Below are 18,880 nucleotides of genomic sequence, written 5' to 3'. Positions count from 1 at the left end.
CTGGGTCCTGACACTAATTTACACAAGAGGTACAAAACCTTATCCAAGTAACAAACTCCCTGAAAACTAGAATAGAGCAAACAGAAGTTAATGACTCCATGAGACAAGAAACATTAAAACAAAGTCCAAAGACTGAAAAATAGAAGAAATATTTAAGGTATTCCATATATATTTTTTTAATTTCTGGAAAACAGATTAAGGAGAGCTAATTTAACACTGGACCATGAAGAAGGCCATGATAAAAAATAAAAAGATCTTGGATATAATAATTCAAGAAATCATGAAAGGATTTTTGATTCAGATCTTTTAGAACCAAAAGGCAATTGGGGCAGCTAGGTAGCACAGTGCATAGAGCACCAGCCCTGGAGTTAGGAGTACTTGAGTTCAAATCTGGCCTCAGACACTTAACACTTACTAGCTGTGTGACCCTGGGCAAGTCACTTAACCCCAATTGCCTCACTAAAAAAAAAAAAAAAAGAACAGAAGGCAAAATAAAATAGAAAGATTCACTGGTTACTTCCTGAAAGAAATCCCAGAATGAAAACTGCTAGCATCATCATAGCTAAAGTCAGAGCTTCAGGTGAGAGAAGAAACAAAACAAAACAAACTGGAGGCAACTAGAATAAGTTTACTTACTACGGAACCATAGTTAGTAACACAAAAGATTTAGCTGAAAGGAGTAGAGAGTATTGAATAGGATATCACAAAAGACAAAGATATATGTTTACAACCAAGAATAACTTACCATGCAAAAATGAGGATAATCCTACAGGGGGAAAATGAATATTTAATGAAATCAAAGTCTTTCAAGCATTAGTGATGAAAAGACCAGAACTTGGTAGAAATTTTGAAATACAAACACAGGAGTTCAAAGAAACATAAAAAGGTAAAATATACAAGTAAGCTATTAGAAAACATTTTATAAGGATGAAGTATTTTCATTCTATTGGGAACAGGTCAAGGGGCTAATGTAAGCATCCCATAAGAACTATGATATCAGCAGGAATAAGAGAGTCAAATAATATGGAGAATCGTGAAGTGATTACTTTGATGTTTTGCTTGTGTACTGGAACTTTGGCAGGCACTCAGATCACCTAAGATGGAAGCACCCATGTGGGAAATGCCAGGGATTAACTTTTGGGAGGACCAGCACAAGTGTGGATATTCTGCATGGGATTTGGTTGGGACTAGCCTCTTTCCATTTATTGTATCTTTAAAACTACCAGCCTAGGATAGTAGTTTCCTCTTTTATCCAGGGTTGAAGAACTCATTTATTCACTGAGTGGCATCATAACGTGAAGGTCCTAAAGGCCTTCCCTGTAGGCTTTATGGCCTCAAGAAATGGATTTGTGGTTTAATCTTGTTTTGTTGGTCCTTTTCAAGGTCTCCCCTATCACAGAGGGGAGAAAGGTATAAGAAGACAGGAAAGTCAGGAAGGGGCTAGGTTATGAAGTACTTTAAAATCAACAGATGATTTTATATTTGATCTTGAAAGTAATAGGGAGCCACTGCAATTTACTGAATAGAGGGGAAGATCAATTTGACAGCCAAGTGGAGGATGGACTGGTACAGGAAAAGACTTGTGACACATGTAATTGGGGGAAATAAAATGCTAAATAAACAAACAAAAATAATGAATAGTCTACTTTTACTATTAAGCTCTGTCAACATTTGTGTTTAGATGTATTTTCTTTCTTTTGTTGTAAAACGAAAGCTGTCCTGTTTTCCAAGGTGTTGCCTAAAACTGTAAAATAATTATGAGTGGCAGCTAGGTGTCACAATGGATAGAGTACTGGCCCTGGAGTCAGGAGGACCTGAGTTCAAATCTTGCTGCTGTGTGATCCTGGGCAAGTCACTTAACCCAGATTGCCTCCAAAAGAAAATCATTATAATGAATACTGCTCCATGTAGATCTCATCAATATAGCTACTTTGTTTTCCAATTAAAAAACAAACAAACCTTGGGGCAGCTAGGTGGCTTAGTAGATAAAGCACTGGCCCTGGATCAGGAGGACCTGAGTCAATCCAGCCTCAAACACTTGACACTTACTAGCTTGTGTAACCTTGGGCAAGTCACTTAACCCTCATTGCCCCGTTAAAAAAAAATCTTGATACATTCCAATTAGCCTAGTGCCCTCAATACTAATGGGGAAGTTAGGAAAAGAAGAAATTTTGGGGGGAAAAGATGAGTTCAGTTTTGGACATGCTGAGTTTAAGAAATTTATGGGACGTTCAGTTCTAGATGTCCAATAGGCAGTTAGAGATACCATACTAGGAGTTAGGAGAGAGTTAGGGTTGAACAAATAGATCTGAGAATCATCTTATAGAGATGATAACAGAAATCATGGAAGCTGATGAGATTACCAATAGAAAAAGTATAGAAGAGAAAGCCTTGTGAGCTCTACCCACTGTTAATGGACATGACCTCGATCTATCTCTGTCTTACATTTAAACCGGTTATAGATTAATTTGAGTTAACTAGCATGATTTGAATTAACTGGCATTTGAAAATTCAGATGGTCCTGAGAGGGTAAGAAGCTATCAATCATTCACATATTAATATAAATATTCAGCCAGACTGTTATCCTAGGAGGTGGTGTTAGAATAAGTATCTGAGATCTATACACTGAAGGAATGGGAACTTTGCCTCAAAGTAGATAACCATGGGGCAGGTCAAGTCTGGTTGCTGTGCTGGGTGCTTAGGGCAGCATTTAAGGCACTGAGTACCAATGTGCTGTGGAAAAGGGGGCACTTGGAGGTGGAATAGGGGTTTAAAAAAGGGAGCAAGGAGGAGGAGTGAACTTGACCAATTTCAAAATTTTATCTTGGGTTGGCTCTGAGACTTGGAAAGGAAGAGGAAACTCTTCCTTCATCAATTGGCTTCCTGTTCCTAGGATACAGAATTTGGACTAGTATATTCAGCTGTAATATGGGTTAAGTAGAAGAGCAAGCATAGGAACCTAACTACCATTTATAACATTGTTTAATAATAACTTAACATTAGTATAGTATTTTAAGGTTCTAACTCAAACCTATATCATCCCATTCAGCTATTTCATGTGTTTTCATTGGAGTTCTAAGCAACTGACTTGACAATTAAATTAACTTTTATTAAGAACTCACTGGGGATATAAAGGAACAAATGTGGGGGAAAAGTCCCTGCCTTTACAGAACCTATATACCACTGAATAAGATTTTAGAATATGAACTGTTTCTACATTAGGAGGTGCCACAACTAAAGTCAGTATAATCTAATAGCCTTCCTTCTAAGTTGCAAAATCATGGGAACTGGTGGGTAGGTAACAGGATATGTTAAATGTCTGGTTTTTCTTATAGGCATACCATTCTGGATCTAGTTATATGGATTACAATATTATGCTAGTTTATCATTGTTTTAAGAATTAAATGGATAATTTTCAATGAAAGAGAGTAGATAAGTGCCATTTTATTTTGTTGTATGTTGAGAAACACTGGAGTCTTTCATTATTTTTATACAGGGTACAAATTACAGGGGAAGGTACAATTAGTATGCCATCAAAAGCTCAGATTTACAGATACAAAATAGATGCGTAGCTTTATACCTGCCCACTTGTACACCTTTGTTACCTTCTTTCTCTTGTAATACTATGAGATACTATATTTGTGACTCTTTGGGAGCCCACAGTTCTTCCTCAGAAAATGTGGTCCATTGATTCCCCCCCCCCTCAATACACATAGGGAACTGATATCAAAAGTAATTACAGGTACTTCTGGAACACAGTGATAGTTATTTGTGGATGCAGAAGGTAGTTTTTTTGTTAAACAATTACATATTTATAGGTTTGGGGTTTTGTTTCAAATACAGTACACTGCACACCAAAATACACAGACATTATCATTTGATCTGTTTCATTCCAACTAACTTAAGCTAAAATATATGTAGGACCTAGAAGCAAGTCTGAAATCAACCAGAAGAACAAATAAAAGTGAGTGAGCCCATTTCAATGAGACGAGGACTTATGCTCTACAATCTTGTTACAGGTGAAGTGGCTCTGGTCAGATGCCTGCTTCTACTCATCAGGCATATAAATACAATAATTATCCACAAGTTTCCAGACCTCAATGTAACAAGAAAAGAGAAGGGCGTTCCTCTGAGAAGCAAATTGATGAGAACAGAAAAAGAGTCAAGGTTGAGTAAATCTAATTTTCCTAAGCAGACTCTTAGTTCTTGTAAATAAAAGGCTGTTTTTAAAAAAATAAAAGTTATGTATGTGTGCATGTGTGTATGTGGGTGCCATTTATGGGATGGAATTGGACAGTTTTTAGTACCCTTTGCAATCACAGCTGGTCTTCCACAAAATGGCAGTTTGTTTTTGGACATCTTTGCCCAACTCTTTGCTTTTCCTCAATGGCTCCTTACCATACTCAGCCATCTCTATTTTATGATATAGGATTTTATGGGCATGTGTAGATGATCTAAATATACTGATGTGGCTCATGAGTTACATGGCTAGATATAATCTGAGGACTGGCCCACCTTTGCACAGTGTAGGAAAAGGACCATACCTGTACCTCCAGGATGTTAAACTGGGATGAGGGGCAGGCAATGTCCTAGACCATCAAAGCCAGCCAATTTCTCCTTCAGTCTCCAAGAGGAGTACCAGGCAAGAATTATATCTATGTGGAACCCCTTAATTACCTCGGGAAAAGAAATATGATAAGTTCAGAACAAGAACTGCTTCCTTGATCTTTTAAGGGAGCCCTTAGCTTATACTTGCCAACTTAGCAACTCCACAACAAAAGGAAGTTACACAAAAGATCATCACAAATAATAAATAATGAATGAGCCCATTTATTCAAGCAAAGGAGCAAACAGAAATCAGTGCTATATATTAGAATATGTAAAAAATACCCAAGAGTAAATGAGCTTTTAATCTGTGACAGAGAGATCTCGACATTAACCAGGAGAGATTGATCTCACTTAGAGATTATCTCTCGCTAGTCTCTAGAATTGCAAAGTTCTAGAAGTCAAGGAGCATTATGGGGATGGGTTCCTATACATGTCTATGGCTCTGAGGGCTCCAATCTGCAATTTAACATCTCCCCCTCTCCCAGGAAGTCCTCTGTTCATGTGTATCTTACAACTCAAGTAAATCACTTATGGCAGGTAAACAACTGTATGATCAGCATTCTCTCAGCCATTCAAGAGTTATCTTTTTCATCCATAAACAGGGGAATAGAAGATAGGTCTGTCCCTCCTTAAAACCACCTAGGCTTGGGTGGAAACAAGAGTTACAAAGAAAAAGAACCTTTAAAAAAAAGATTTACAGTTGTATTTTCCTATTTCAATATGCTAGAAGAAATCTTATAGTATGATTCCTTTTTCACCTTTCCTATTCTTCTCTATTCTTTTCCTTTCTTCTCCTTTTCCATCTTTCTATCTCTTTCATCCCTCTGTTTTATCTCCTTTCCTTTCTTTTTCCTCTTACTGGTCCTTTCATTTTCATTATCCTCCTGCTCTTTCCTTTCAACTCTTATTTCATTCTGATCTACTCCTTACCCAACCCAACCCCTTCCTTCTCTGTCTTTCAAGATAGGAAGCAGAGCAATATTTGAGATTTTATGTTTATCTTTGAAAAAAACTCCTGTTTTAAATGAAAATTTTCATTACTGAGGTGGACCAGAAAGTTAATTTTGTTTGATTTTATTTTATGTGTGTTTATACATATATATATGCATATATATATATGTGTGTATACATATACATATATAATTACTTCCATCCCATAAATTAATCTAGAATACCTATATATCTTTTATTATTTTTATTAATAAATTAAATTAGAATAACTACATGTCCCTTTTCTCTATTTTGCAAATCTCAACAAGGTGGGAGGTGAGAACTATGTCAGAACTCACTTGCTATTTTACTCCTTACCCAGAGCTTGCCCTCCTTAATTGGCATCCTTATGTTACTTTCTTGTCTTTTATATTGATTGATGGTTCAGCATCTGGGGGGGGGGGGCAGGGCAATGAGGGTTAAGTGACTTGCCCAGGGTAGCACAGCTAGTAAGTGTCAAGTGTCTGGGGTCATATTTTAACTCAGGTCCTCCTGAATCCAGGGCCGGTGCTCTATCCACTGCACCACCTAGCTGTCCCCCTGTTATTTTCAATCTACCCTGAACCCAAGGCCCTTTAGTATTCTACCCATATCCAGTCCTGATGATCTGTTATTGGCCTTGTGACTTGTCTTTTTCATGTTGCATTCCTCAGGGTGTGTACTCCAATCCTGGCTTACCCTGGGAATCACACCCCAGAACTGGAAGGAACCTCAAAAGCCCGCTGATCCAACCCAGCTATAAACAGGAATCATTCAGCCTCTGCCCAAAGATTACTAGTGAGATCTCTAGTTTTTAATGTCAACTTTTATAAACTTTCATATCAAGAAGATATTGTGTAAAAGATGATCTCCGGGGCAGCTAGGTGGTGCAGTGGATAGAGCACGGGCTCTGGAGTCAGGAGTACCTGAGTTCAAATCCGGCCTCAGACACTTAACACTTACTAACTGTGTGACCCTGGGCAAGTCACTTAACTCCAATTGCCCCACTAAAAAAAAAAAAAGATCTCCTTGGCTAGAGCCCATTCTCCTCTTCAGTCAAGAAGTACATTTCAGTTTATCAAGCATTTATAAAGAACCTACTATGTGCTGTGCAATGTGCAAGGTACTGGGAATAAAAGGACAAAAACAGAAACAACCCTTTCTCTAAAGGAACTTATATTTCATGTGGTCACCTTATATACCTAAGTAAATAAATACAGTTGATATACAAAATTGGGCAGGGGAGCACTAACAACTGGGCCTCATTTAGGAAGGGACACTTAACTAAGGCTTGAAGGGAACTAAGCCATTATAGGCATGGGGGGGGGGGATGGTTTATACAAGGGAATGGAGATGGAGATGGAATGTCCCATATGGGGAACAGCAAGTATATGAAACTAGCTAGTAATAGAGTTCGCTGCCTCTAAAGGAAATGACTAGTAGGAGGGAGACTTAGCTGTGGGACAGGAAAAACTTGCAGAGAGGTCAAGAAAGATGAAGATTGAGAAAAGACCATTAGATTTGGGAAATTAAGAGATCATTGATAACTTTGGAGAAAGTTTTAGTTGAATGATGAGGTCAGACTACAGTTTAGAATTCAGTGAGAGGAAAGAAAGCAGAGGCATCTAATATAGATAACTTTCTCATGAAAGGAAAAAGGATATAGGATAATAGGTAGAAGGGCTGGTTAGATCAAGTGGAAGGTTTTTTCGTGTTTTTTTTTTTTTTAGTGAGGCAACTGGGGTTAAGTGACTTGCCCAGGGTCACACAGCTAGTAAGTGTTAAGTGTCTGAGGCCAGATTTGAACTCAGGTACTCCTGACTCCAGGGCCAGTGCTCTATCCACTGCACCACCTAGCCGCCCCAGAAGTTTTTTTTAATGGGAGAGACATAAGCATGTTTGTAGGCAACAGGAAACCAGTGAGTAGATAAAGAGAAATAGAAGATTGAGAGTATGGAGATAATAGAAAAGACCAGTCTTCTGCAGAAGATAAGATGGGATGGGGACATAGGGTAAATGTGTTCACCTTAGGAAGGAGAGAAGGGCCAATTCTTCATGGAAGAAAAGGGTAAGGGAGGGGGGCAGCTAGGTGGTGCAGTGGATAAAGCATCGGCCCTGGAGTCAGGAGTACCTGAGTTCAAATCTGGCCTCAGACACTTAACACTTACTAGCTGTGTGACCCTGGGCAAGTCACTTAACCCTAATTGTCCCCCAAAGAAGAAAAAAATTTTTTAAAGGGTAAGGGAGAAGACAGTATGAGAAGACATCTGACTGAGGAGGAGGGCTAAAAGGGAGAGCTCAGAGAATGGCCTTAATTTGTGTGTGTGTGTGTGTGTGTGTGTGTGTAGTATGAGACAAGATCCTGACCTGAGATGGTAGGGGGAGAGGTGCCGTGGGAGGATTGAGATTGAGGAAGATTGAAAAGATTTGAAACAGCTGCTGTGGTTAGATAGATTAGGGAAGTATAAAAGAATTGTCCCTCTCAGAACAATTGATTTCATGATTTTTTTCAACTCTATTCAATAACACGTGAATAGGAGTAAAGACAGATGGTGGAAGTAATCCAGGTCTGGGAGTTGGCAAGCCATGATCAGTAAGGAACTCAAGTGTAGAAGATGTACAGAGCTGAATTGGCTCACCAGGGAGTAGAGAAAGGGAAAGAAGAGTGTAACTAGTGCATGAGTAAACAGACTGAAGTTTATGGTTAACACAAACAACACAGTTATAGATTGTAAGGCAGAGGAAAAGATGGAATGATAAATTATTATTAGTAGATAAAGGAATTTCAGAGATCATGAACAGAGAATTATGATGGCAAGATCAAAGGTATAACCATTTCTGTATGTAGTTGAGGTGAAATGGAGGAGCAGGTCTTGGAAACTGTGTAGTTTGAGGAACTAGGAAATTAGAGTATTGGAGAGAGTATCTCTGTCTTTCTTTCTTCCTTCCTTTCTATCTATCGATCTATGTTGAAATCTGCTAGTATCAGGCCAAGAATTATGAAGGAAAGTCTGAGCCAGGCACTGAACTCATTGAGAAAGGAAAGAAAATGTCTTAAAGACTGACAGATAATGGCCACTAGAATATGGATTAGGTGATAAATTTGGATAGTGTGAACTTCAAAAAAGGATGGTTCAGGACAAGAGTGGTAGAGGGGTGTCTGGAAATGGCAATGGGGAGCAAGGAGTATTCTGATTCCTCCATGGTGACACCTCAATTGGAAGATATTAGAAAAAGTAGAACCAGTACTAGAAAAGGTTTCAAGGGAAGCTGCACCATTAAAAAGAAGCCAGGGGGCAGCTAGGTGGTGCAGTGGATAAAGCACCGGCCCTGGATTCAGGAGTACCTGAGTTCAAATCCGACCTCAGACACTTGATACTAGCTGTGTGACCCTGAGCAAGTCACTTAACCCCCATTGCCCTGCAAAAAAAGAAAAAAAATCCAAAAAAAAAAAAAAAAAGAAGCCAGGTCTCAGTAAGTGCTAGAAGACAGAAGAAGCAGGAAAGTAAGAAGATGAAAGAAAGTTTGTTCTGGGCATTTCAGAAGTGAAAGAGATGAACAGATCTGCAGGAAGGCACTTTTAGGGTAGTGCTGAGATGGATGGGAGTAAGGTAGTGGGCAATTAAGGATGGGGAACAAGGTTCGTGCATCTACTGCACTGGGGTAAATCACTGGGGTAAAGTTATTATAAAGGTGTGGGAATCTGTTAACCATTGAAGACTTATTTCTGGCAGAATTGTTTTTGTTTGTTCTTCATTCTCGAAGAAGACCATGCTATCACTTGCAGTGAACTTGATTTAAGTGAGAGAGGGCTGTGCAAAGTCACCAACTTCCCTCTCTTTTCCAGAGCCATCTGAGTCCAGTGGCAAGATATAGATCAGGATGACTGGAGAGGGCCCCAGATGTTTTTAAGGCAATTGGGGTTAAGTGACTTGTCCAGGGTCACACATCTAGTAAGTGTCTGAGATGAGATTTTAACTTAGGTCCTCCCAACTTCAGGAACATTGCTCTATCCACTGAGCCACCTAGCTGCCCTCCTAGAAGAGCATCAGTTGTTGAAGAGAGGTTTTTTAAGGAAGGCATAACTGTTCAATGTCCTCCCTCAAGTACCAACCTAGTGGAAAATGGTGATGTTATATCCTATGAGACTTTGTTGGGGGGCATCTCACAGCAGGCAGGGGCAGGAAGAGGTATCATATCCTGTCAGGAAGTAATAATACTTTGCCTGCCCCAGGGAAGGTGATAGAGGGCAGAAAGCAGAAGGGATATAGGTAGGGGTGAGAGGAAGGTGAGGTGCTATACCATAGAAAGTGCAGGAGGCCATGAAAGTGGTTGGTGCTATCTCAGTCAAGAACTATAGGTGGGGGCAGCTAGGTGGCGCAGTGGATAAAGCACCGGCCCTGGATTCAGGAGGACCTGAGTTCAAATCCAGCCTCAGACACTTGACACTTACTAGCTGTGTGACCCTGGGCAAGTCACTTAACCCCCATTGCCCCGCAAAAAAAAAAAAAAAGTAACTGGGAAATATTTTCAAAAATAAAAAAAAAATCCAACAAAACAGAGATAACATTACATTCAAAACTAAATCAAGAGGCTGCCTGTAGGGATCAGTGCCAACTGCTATTTGACAGTAGGACATTTTGAGCATTAATTGCTTTTTCAATGGTAGTGATTGTTTTACTCTGCTATATGAAATTGATTATTGATTAATTATTAAGAGTATTAGTAATCACTATAACCAATTTCTGAGGTTTAGATTTTTATTTATTTTGTATAGCCCTTAGCAAAAAAGTTTGTAAGAGACTTTGTAGGAGACTATGCATACAACTGAGATTGGACCTGCCTTTTGAGGGAGATAATGAAGATCGACAGAGGATGATTTACCCTGCTGGTCAGATATTTTTCCTAGCACTGGGTTTCTCTGGTATGGGAGAGGGGCGGTATTGGATTGGGGACTTTACAGATGATATTCAACTCTGTGCTTTCCTTGTTACTATGGGTTCTGGAGGATTCTCCCCCCGCCCCTGACCGCACCACCCCCCAAAAAAAACACTTTGCAGTAAATTATAGATCAATCACAGTCTTTGTTTAGTTGGTACCAGTGGACCTGATATAATGAATTTAAGTAACCAAACTGTATAAAAAGCTGCTCTGATTGTAATGTGTCTTTAATTACTGAGGGATCACTGACCTCTATTATTGGTAATTGCTAGCCTTGCCAATAAAGAGATTCTGCTTGGACTTTTGTGCCTCAGTTTCTCTTCATCTCAGATTTTTATCACAATAATTGGGTATTCCTGGAGACAACAGTATACATTTTACAAACATTGGATAAGTTATTATTCAGGATGTATATGATCAGAAATGTGAATATAACAGTAATATATCAATAATTAGATATGTCTAAGTATGGTGCTATCCTGCTACCCATGATATTAAAAGAATGAGAAAGAATCATACAGGATGAGGTATGAAGATAATGAACTCAGTATTGATCCAGAGAATACCCACACTACTGAGTTCACAGATCCATAAAATCATTAGGCTGGAGTTAACAGAACAGCCCAAGGTTACATAAAAATAACTGATTTATGACCCATGAATTTAGTTGTATGCATAGACTGCTAGAGCTAAGAAAGAACTATGAAATTCAATTCCATTAATTTACAGATGAGAAAATTGAGATCCAAAGAGATGGAATGACCTACCCTAAGTAATTGGCAGGATTCAGATCAGAATTCAGATTTCCTACCTCAGTTCACTGTTCACAAAATCCCAAAGGTAAAAGGGACCCTTGAGCTCCAATCTTAAACCTCACAGGGAATATTTTCAGCAACATCCCCAAGTGGTCATCCAGTTTTTTGCTTACAGACCTCTCTTAGCCACCATGATAATTCAAGGCCTAACACGTTTTTCCTGGAGTATTGCAATAATCTCATTGGTCTCTCTGAAAAATCTCTTCCTTCTCCAATCCATCCTTCACACAATTGCCAAACTGATTTTTCTAGAACACAGATCTGAACATGTCGATCCCCTAAACAATAAACTTTAGTGGCTATTAAATACTCTATAATCAAATATGAACTCTTCCATTTGGCATTTAAAACCCTTTGCAACTTGGCCCTGACATACCTTTCCAACTTTATTACAAATTATGACACTTCACATATACAGTAGTTTAGTTAAATTGGATCATTAATGAAGTATCACATTGTTGAATAACTATTAATTTTCTAGGAATTTTTTCCTTATAGCAAGCCTAAATCTGCTTCTAACTTTAGATCATAAGTTCAGAGCTGGCAGACCTCTCTGTAATCATCTAGTTCAACTCATTCATTTTAGAGATGAAGAAATTAAGACCCTGAGAGGTTAAATGACTTGTCCCAGGTCTAAGAAGTGGTGGAGATCGGATTTGAATTTAGGTTCTCTGACTATATAGATCAGAACTCTATTCTACTTCTTTTACATTATTCCTAGTTCTATCTTCTGTGGACAAGCAGAAAAATGTAATCCCTCTTCCATAGGTAGTCATTCAGTTATCTGAAGAAAGCTATCATGTCATATATTTTTCACTCAGGTAATCACCTTTACTTCCTACCCAAATAAAACACTGGGTTCTGCTCTGGGAACCATCCTTTCTGTGTTAAGTAAACTTTCCATTTATCTTGACAAGATCCAGGTTACCTCAAGGCTACAATCTCTTGCTTTCTAGCTTCACCTTTAGATCTTGTCTTCCCTTATTAATTTCTTTTTTCCTTCCTTTTTTGGGGGGGCAGGGCAATGGGGATTAAGTGACTTGCCCAGGGTCACACAGCTAGTAAGTGTCAAGTGTCTGAGGCTGAATTTGAACTCAGGTCCTCCTTGAATCCAGGGCCGGTGCTTTATCCACTGAGCCACCTAGCTGCCCCATTAATTTCTTTTAAAATTTTCTTTCTTTATTTTCTTACTTATTTTGGCAATTAACAAGCATTTGTTTTCTCTCCCTTCCATCTCCCCCCTGCCCAAAGGGAAAAGAAAAGAAAAAAAAAACCCAAACCTTGTAACAAATATAGTCAAGTAAAATAAATTCTCACATTTAATAATATCCAATGATCTGTATCTAATTCTATATATTTATTCCATCACTTCTCTATCAGGAGTTGGTAACATGCATCAACACTGGTCTTCTCGAATCATGGCTGATCATTGTATTGATCAGAATTCTTAAGTCTTTGAAAGTTATTTTTTACCATGCTGTTATAGTATAATTTGTCCTTCTGGTTTTGCTCAGTCTTCCTAGGTTTCTTGGAAACCATTCCCTTTGTTATTTCTTATAGCACAATAGTTTTCCATTACATTCATTACTATAATTTGTTCAGTCTTTCCCTAGTTGGTGAGCACCCCTTTAAGTTTCTGGCCTTTTGCCAACACATAAAAAAGAGCCGTTATATTTTGGTATATATGAGATCTTTTCCTCTTTCTTTGATCTTTCTCCTCCATTAAAATACAAACTCCTTGAGAGCAGGAATTATTACATGCTTGTATTTGTATTCTCAGTACTTAGGACAGTATCTGGTACATAGTAAGCTCTTAATAAATGTTCTATCTACCTACCTACCTGCCTATCTCCCTATCTATCCATCCTTCTATCTATCTAATCTATCTCCCAACTGTTGTTCGTCGTTGGTTTCAAAGAGGACCAGAAGACCAATAACATCATGAGTTGATGTTTTGACTTGCTTGTGAATTGGATTTAAATGAGGCAGAGTTTCACAAAGTTGTCAGCCTCACTCTCTCTTCCAGTCATTGAAGTCCAGTGGCAAGACAAAAGTCAGGAAGAGGACATTGCTAGGCAATGTCCTAGTTGTATTTTTGATCTTTATAACCCCCAGGATAATAAAGTACCTTGAGACCATGCTAAGGAATTGGGAACATTAAGCTTGGAGAAGACAATCATCCACTGGACCCTGGACCATCACCACTCTTCCTGAACATGACTGAAACAACTGATCAACAACAAATGGCCAGAGATGTGCTTTAGGAAATTCAGTTTGGCATCTGTGTAAAAAATGGTCTGGAGAGGAGAAGGATTAGGCAGGCAGACCAATGAGAATCTGTCCTGGGGGGCAGCTAGGTGACACAGTGGATAGAGCACTGTCCCTGGAGTCAGGAGTACCTGAGTTCAAATCCAGCCTCAGACACTTAACACTTACTAGCTGTGCGACCCTGGCCAAGTCACTTAACCCCACTTGCCTCACTAAAAAAAAGAATCTGTCCTGGGTCATGGTCTCTCCACTCTTGATGACATCATCAACTCATATAAATAATGATCATCTGTATACCGATGACTCACAGATCTTTATTCCTTCAAACTGTGTTTCCCATAGATATATCATGACTCAACACGTTCAAAACAGAACTCATCAAAATAAAAGAAAAGAACTCATTATCCCTCCTAAACTCACCCCTCTACCAAACTTCCTTATTTCTGTCAAGGCTACCACCATCCTAATATTCACTTAGGTTTGAAATCTCAGTGTCATCTTCAACTCTTCTGTCTCCTTTTATCCACACATTCAAACAGTTGCCTGATCAATCTTGTAATTTCTGCCTTTACAACATCTCTTGCATCTATTCCCTTTTATCTGCTCACACAGCCATCACCCTAATTCATGCTTATCACCTCATACCTTATCCATAGCCTTCTCATTGGTCTGCCTGCCTAATCCTTCTCCTCTCCAGACCATTTTTTACACAGATGCCAAACTGAATTTCCTAAAGTACATCTCTGGCCATTTGTTGTTGATCAGTTGTTTCAGTCATGTTCAACTTTTTGTGACCCCCCATTTGGGGTTTTCTTGCAAAGATACTAGAGTGGTTTGCTATTTCCTTTTCCAGATCATTTTACAGATCAGGAAACTGAGGTAAACAGGGTTAAATGACTTGTCCAGGGTCACACAGCTAGGAAGTGTCTGAGGCCAGATTTGAACTCAGGAAGATGGGTCTTCCTGACTTCAGGCCTGGCACTCTATCTACCATATCACCTGCTGTCTCTGACTATATTACTCCCCTATTCAGGCAGTTCCAGTGGCTCCCTATTAAACATTTCAAGATTTGACACTGGTAGAGCCAAGATGGCAGAGGAAAGACATTAAATGCACAGAGCTCCTGATACAATTACCCCAAAAACAGCAATAAAAGAATTCCTGGAGCAGAAAAACCCACAAAAATATGGGCTGAGATTGTTTTCCAGCCATAGACAGATTAAAGGGGGCTGTTCTGGGCTGCAAGAAAAATCTAACCCCTCGATAGCACTGACAGAGACCCCAGGCATGTCATACCAGAGAAAATTACCCCCAAGCCTCTCAATCAGCTGCAGCACCAGTGTCTTCTGGAACTGAGCTTGTGGTCGGGTGAGAGGGCTGAATGGCTGACCAGGGGGAAAGTGCAGGGGTGTCAGTGGGACCTAGGGAGGAATTCAGCTGTCCCACCCCAGAAGGGAACCAGGAAGAAATCCTGAGTGGCTGGAGACCCAAGTGGGGGAGGGGCACAGGCTCGTCAATGCTAAGAATCACACCACAGAAAGCTTTGCTGTTTGGTTAATTAGTAAGTTGGCTTGAGGTTATCTTCGGACTAGAGAACAGGCCAGGTGAGAGAAAATTCTGCCCTTCCTCAAACCAAAACACCTGGGACCCTCTGAAGCTTGGGAGAGTAGTGTAGCCTAGAAGTAGGGCCCCTCAGTGGGGAGTTAAAAGTCAAGTAAAAGATGGCAAGATGAGCAAGCAAAAAAAATTGAGAATTATAGAAAGTTTCTTCAGCAACAAGGAAGATCAAGGTGCACCTTCAGAAGAGGATAACAACCTCAGCGCCTCCATCCAAAGCTTCCAAGAAAAATATGAATTGATCTTAGGCCATGGAAGCTCTCAAAAGGGACTTTGAAGAGAAATTAGGAGAGATAGAAGGAAGATTTAGAGAGGTGGAGGAAAGAATGGAAAGAGAAATGAGAGTGCTGCAGGAGAGTCATGAGAAAAAAGTCAACAGCTTGAAAAGCCAAATGGAAAGGAGATTTAAAAAGCTGTCTGATGAAAATAATTGCCTAAGAATTAGGATTGAACAAATGGAAGCCAGTGACTTTATGAGAAGCCAAGACACAGTAAAGAAAATCCAACTGAATGAAAAAATAGAGGGCAATGTGAAATATCTCCTTGGAAAAATAACTGACCTGGAAAATAAATCCAGGGGAGATAATTTGAAAAACAATGGACTACCTGAACCAAAATAAGAATTTAGATAACATCTTTCAAGAGATTGTCAGAGAAAATTGCCCTGACATTCTAGAAGCAGAAGCTAAAATAGAAATTTAAAGAATCCACCAATCACCTCCTAAAAGAGATCCCAAAAGGAAAATCTCCAGGAATTTTATAGCCAAATTTCAGAACTCCCAGGTCAAGGAGAAAATATTGCAAACAGCTAGAAAAAAAGGAATTCAAATACTGTGGAGCTCCAATAAGGATAAAACAAGATCTAGCAGCATCTACATTAAAGGACTGGAGGGCATGGAATATGATATTCCAGAGGGCAAAGGAACTGGGACTACAGCTAAGAATCATGTACCCAGAAAAACTTTGTAAAATCTTTCAGAGGAAAAAATGGGACTTCGATAAAAAAGAGGACTTTCAGGCATTTGTGATGAAAAGACCTGAACTGAGTAGAAAATTTGGTTTTCAAATACAAGACCCTAGAGAATCATAAAAAGGTAAACAGGAAAAAGAACTCATGAGGGACATTAAAAGGTTAAACTGTTTATACTCATACATGAGAAAATAATACTTCCAACTCATAAGAACTTTCTCAGTAAGGAATATACAGAAGACACAGGTCTGAACTGAATATGAAGGGATGGTATCTGTAAAGCATTTATTTTTTGTTTATCCTTGTTCTTTGTGGATCAGGCAGGGTGGGGTATCTTATGTCTGGGGCCAGATTTGGGCTCTGGGCCTCCTGGGTCCAGGGCTGGTGCTTTGTCCATTGTGCTGCCTAGCTAACCCATGATGACATCTTTAAAATAGGGTTGAGGGGTAGGAGGAATAGACTGGGGAAGGGGGAAGGAGAGAGGTGGAATGGGGAGAGATAGCTCACATGAAGGAAACAAGAAAAAAGCTTATGGAGGGGAGGGGAAGAGGGGGAAGGAGTGGGTGAACCTTACTATCATCAGAAGTGGCTCAAAGAGGGAATAACATACATACTCAAGTGGGTATAGTAATATATTTTTGCCCTGAGGAAAAATGGGAGGGGAAGGAGATGGGGAGGGGGGGAGAAGAGAAGAAGGAGGGAAGGGAAGTTTGGAGGAAGGAGCTGTAAAAAAGCAAAACACTTTCGAGGAAGGTGAAGATGTTCTGCATAACAGCACATGTATGACATATATTGAATTGCTTGATTTCATAGGGAGAGTTGAGGAGAGAGGGAGGAAGAAAAATTTAGAACACAGAATTAGCTCAAAGACCTTAACCTCAACAGAGTGGGCTCAGGGACAACATACATAGCCAATCTGGAGGAGTAATCTATTTAACCCTACAGGAAAGTAGGAGGGGAAGAGGATAAGGAGGGCAGGGTGAATGAAGGGAGGGTAGAGCGGGGGAGGGGGCAGTCAGTAGCAAAACACTTTTGAAGAGGAATAGGGCAAAATAAGGTAGAAAATAGAGTAAATATCATTGGAAGGGAATAGGATGGAGGGAAATAGTTATGATGATTGACTACAATGGCAAAACGTATGGTACCTACTCTGCTGGGCTATTGTGAAGAAAATTCTTTGTCAAGTTTAAGATACTATATAAAAGTTATGATGAACAGGATGCTATCAGAAAAACCTGGAAAGACCCACATGAACTGAAGCAGAGAGAAATGTACTGTATACAAAATAACAGCAATAGTGTAAGATGATCTGCTGGGAAGCACATGGTTATTTTCAGCAAGGCAATGGTCCGATATAACTCTGAAGGACTTATGAAAATTGCAATCCATCTACAGAGAAAGAACTGATGGTTCTGAAAACAGATTGAAACACATTTTTTTTTGACAGTTCCTTAATCTGGGGGCAGCTAGGTGGAGCAGTGGATAAAGCACCAGCCCCTGGAGTCAGGAGGACCTGAGTTCAAATCTAGCCTCAGACACTTAACACTTACTAGCTGTGTGACCCTAGGCAAGTCATTTAATCCCCATTGCCGCAAAAAAAAAAAAAAAAGACAATTCCTTAATCTGAAGTTTTGTTTTTATCTGTTTTCTCTCTCACAACCTAGCTAATATAGGGATGTTTTCCATAACTACTCATGTATAACTTATATTGAATTGCTTGAGTTCTTGGGGTGGGGGTGGGGAAGGGAGGGAGGAAGAGAAGTTGGAACACAAAGTTTTAAAAAAATTGATGTAAAAATTTGCTTTTACATGTAATTTGGAAAATAAAATTCTAAACAGAAAAAAAATTTTGACATGTAAATTCCTTCATAATCTGGCCCCAACCTACTTTTCCTTCTCTTACTATGCATTATTCCCCTTGACACACACTATGGTCTGAAACTGGCCTTCTTGCTGTTCTTCCAACATGAAATTCTGTGTCCTGACTAGAGTTGATTCCTTCCTCATTTCAGTATCTCAGAATCCCTGGGTCCCTTCAAGGCTAAGCTCAAGTCTCCCTCAGTAGGTCTTTCTTGACATTTCCCTCCCAAACATTAGTAACTTCTCATTAAAATCACCTTATATCTAGTTTGTATTTGCCTATATATGTATTTGTATATGTATGAGAAGTGCTGTGGTGTAGTGGAGAGCTGGCCTTGGAGCCAGGAAGACCTGTGTTTAATTCCCACCTCTGACTAAGTACTGTCCAGTGACCCAGGGGGGCAAATCACTTAACCTCTGTGCTTTAGGCAATTCTCTTTGATCAAGTTGCAGAAAAGGTGCAGACCTGAATTGGTACAGGAAATTTTACCAAGGAGTTTCCAATCCTTATCTATGCATATATCTCCTCTAGGTAGACTATTCAAGGAACTTAAATATATATACATATATATATATATATATATATATATATATATATCTCCAAGGGTTTAGCACATTTCCTGAAATGTAGTAGTTGCTTAATCCTTGAATTAATTCCCTTGTCTCTAAAACACACACACCCAAATTTGTAAGAAATCATACAATTCTTTATCTGGAAAGAATTTCAGGGATTATTTTGTACAAACCTTTCATTTTATAGATGAATGTAGAATATAAGATTCTTGAAGGCAGAGACTTTTTATTTTTGTACTTCTAAATCCAGGATAAAGCA

This window comes from Dromiciops gliroides, chromosome 4, assembly GCF_019393635.1.
Source record: "Dromiciops gliroides isolate mDroGli1 chromosome 4, mDroGli1.pri, whole genome shotgun sequence".
Lineage (NCBI taxonomy): Eukaryota > Metazoa > Chordata > Mammalia > Microbiotheria > Microbiotheriidae > Dromiciops > Dromiciops gliroides.
This window is presented reverse-complemented; position numbering follows the sequence as displayed.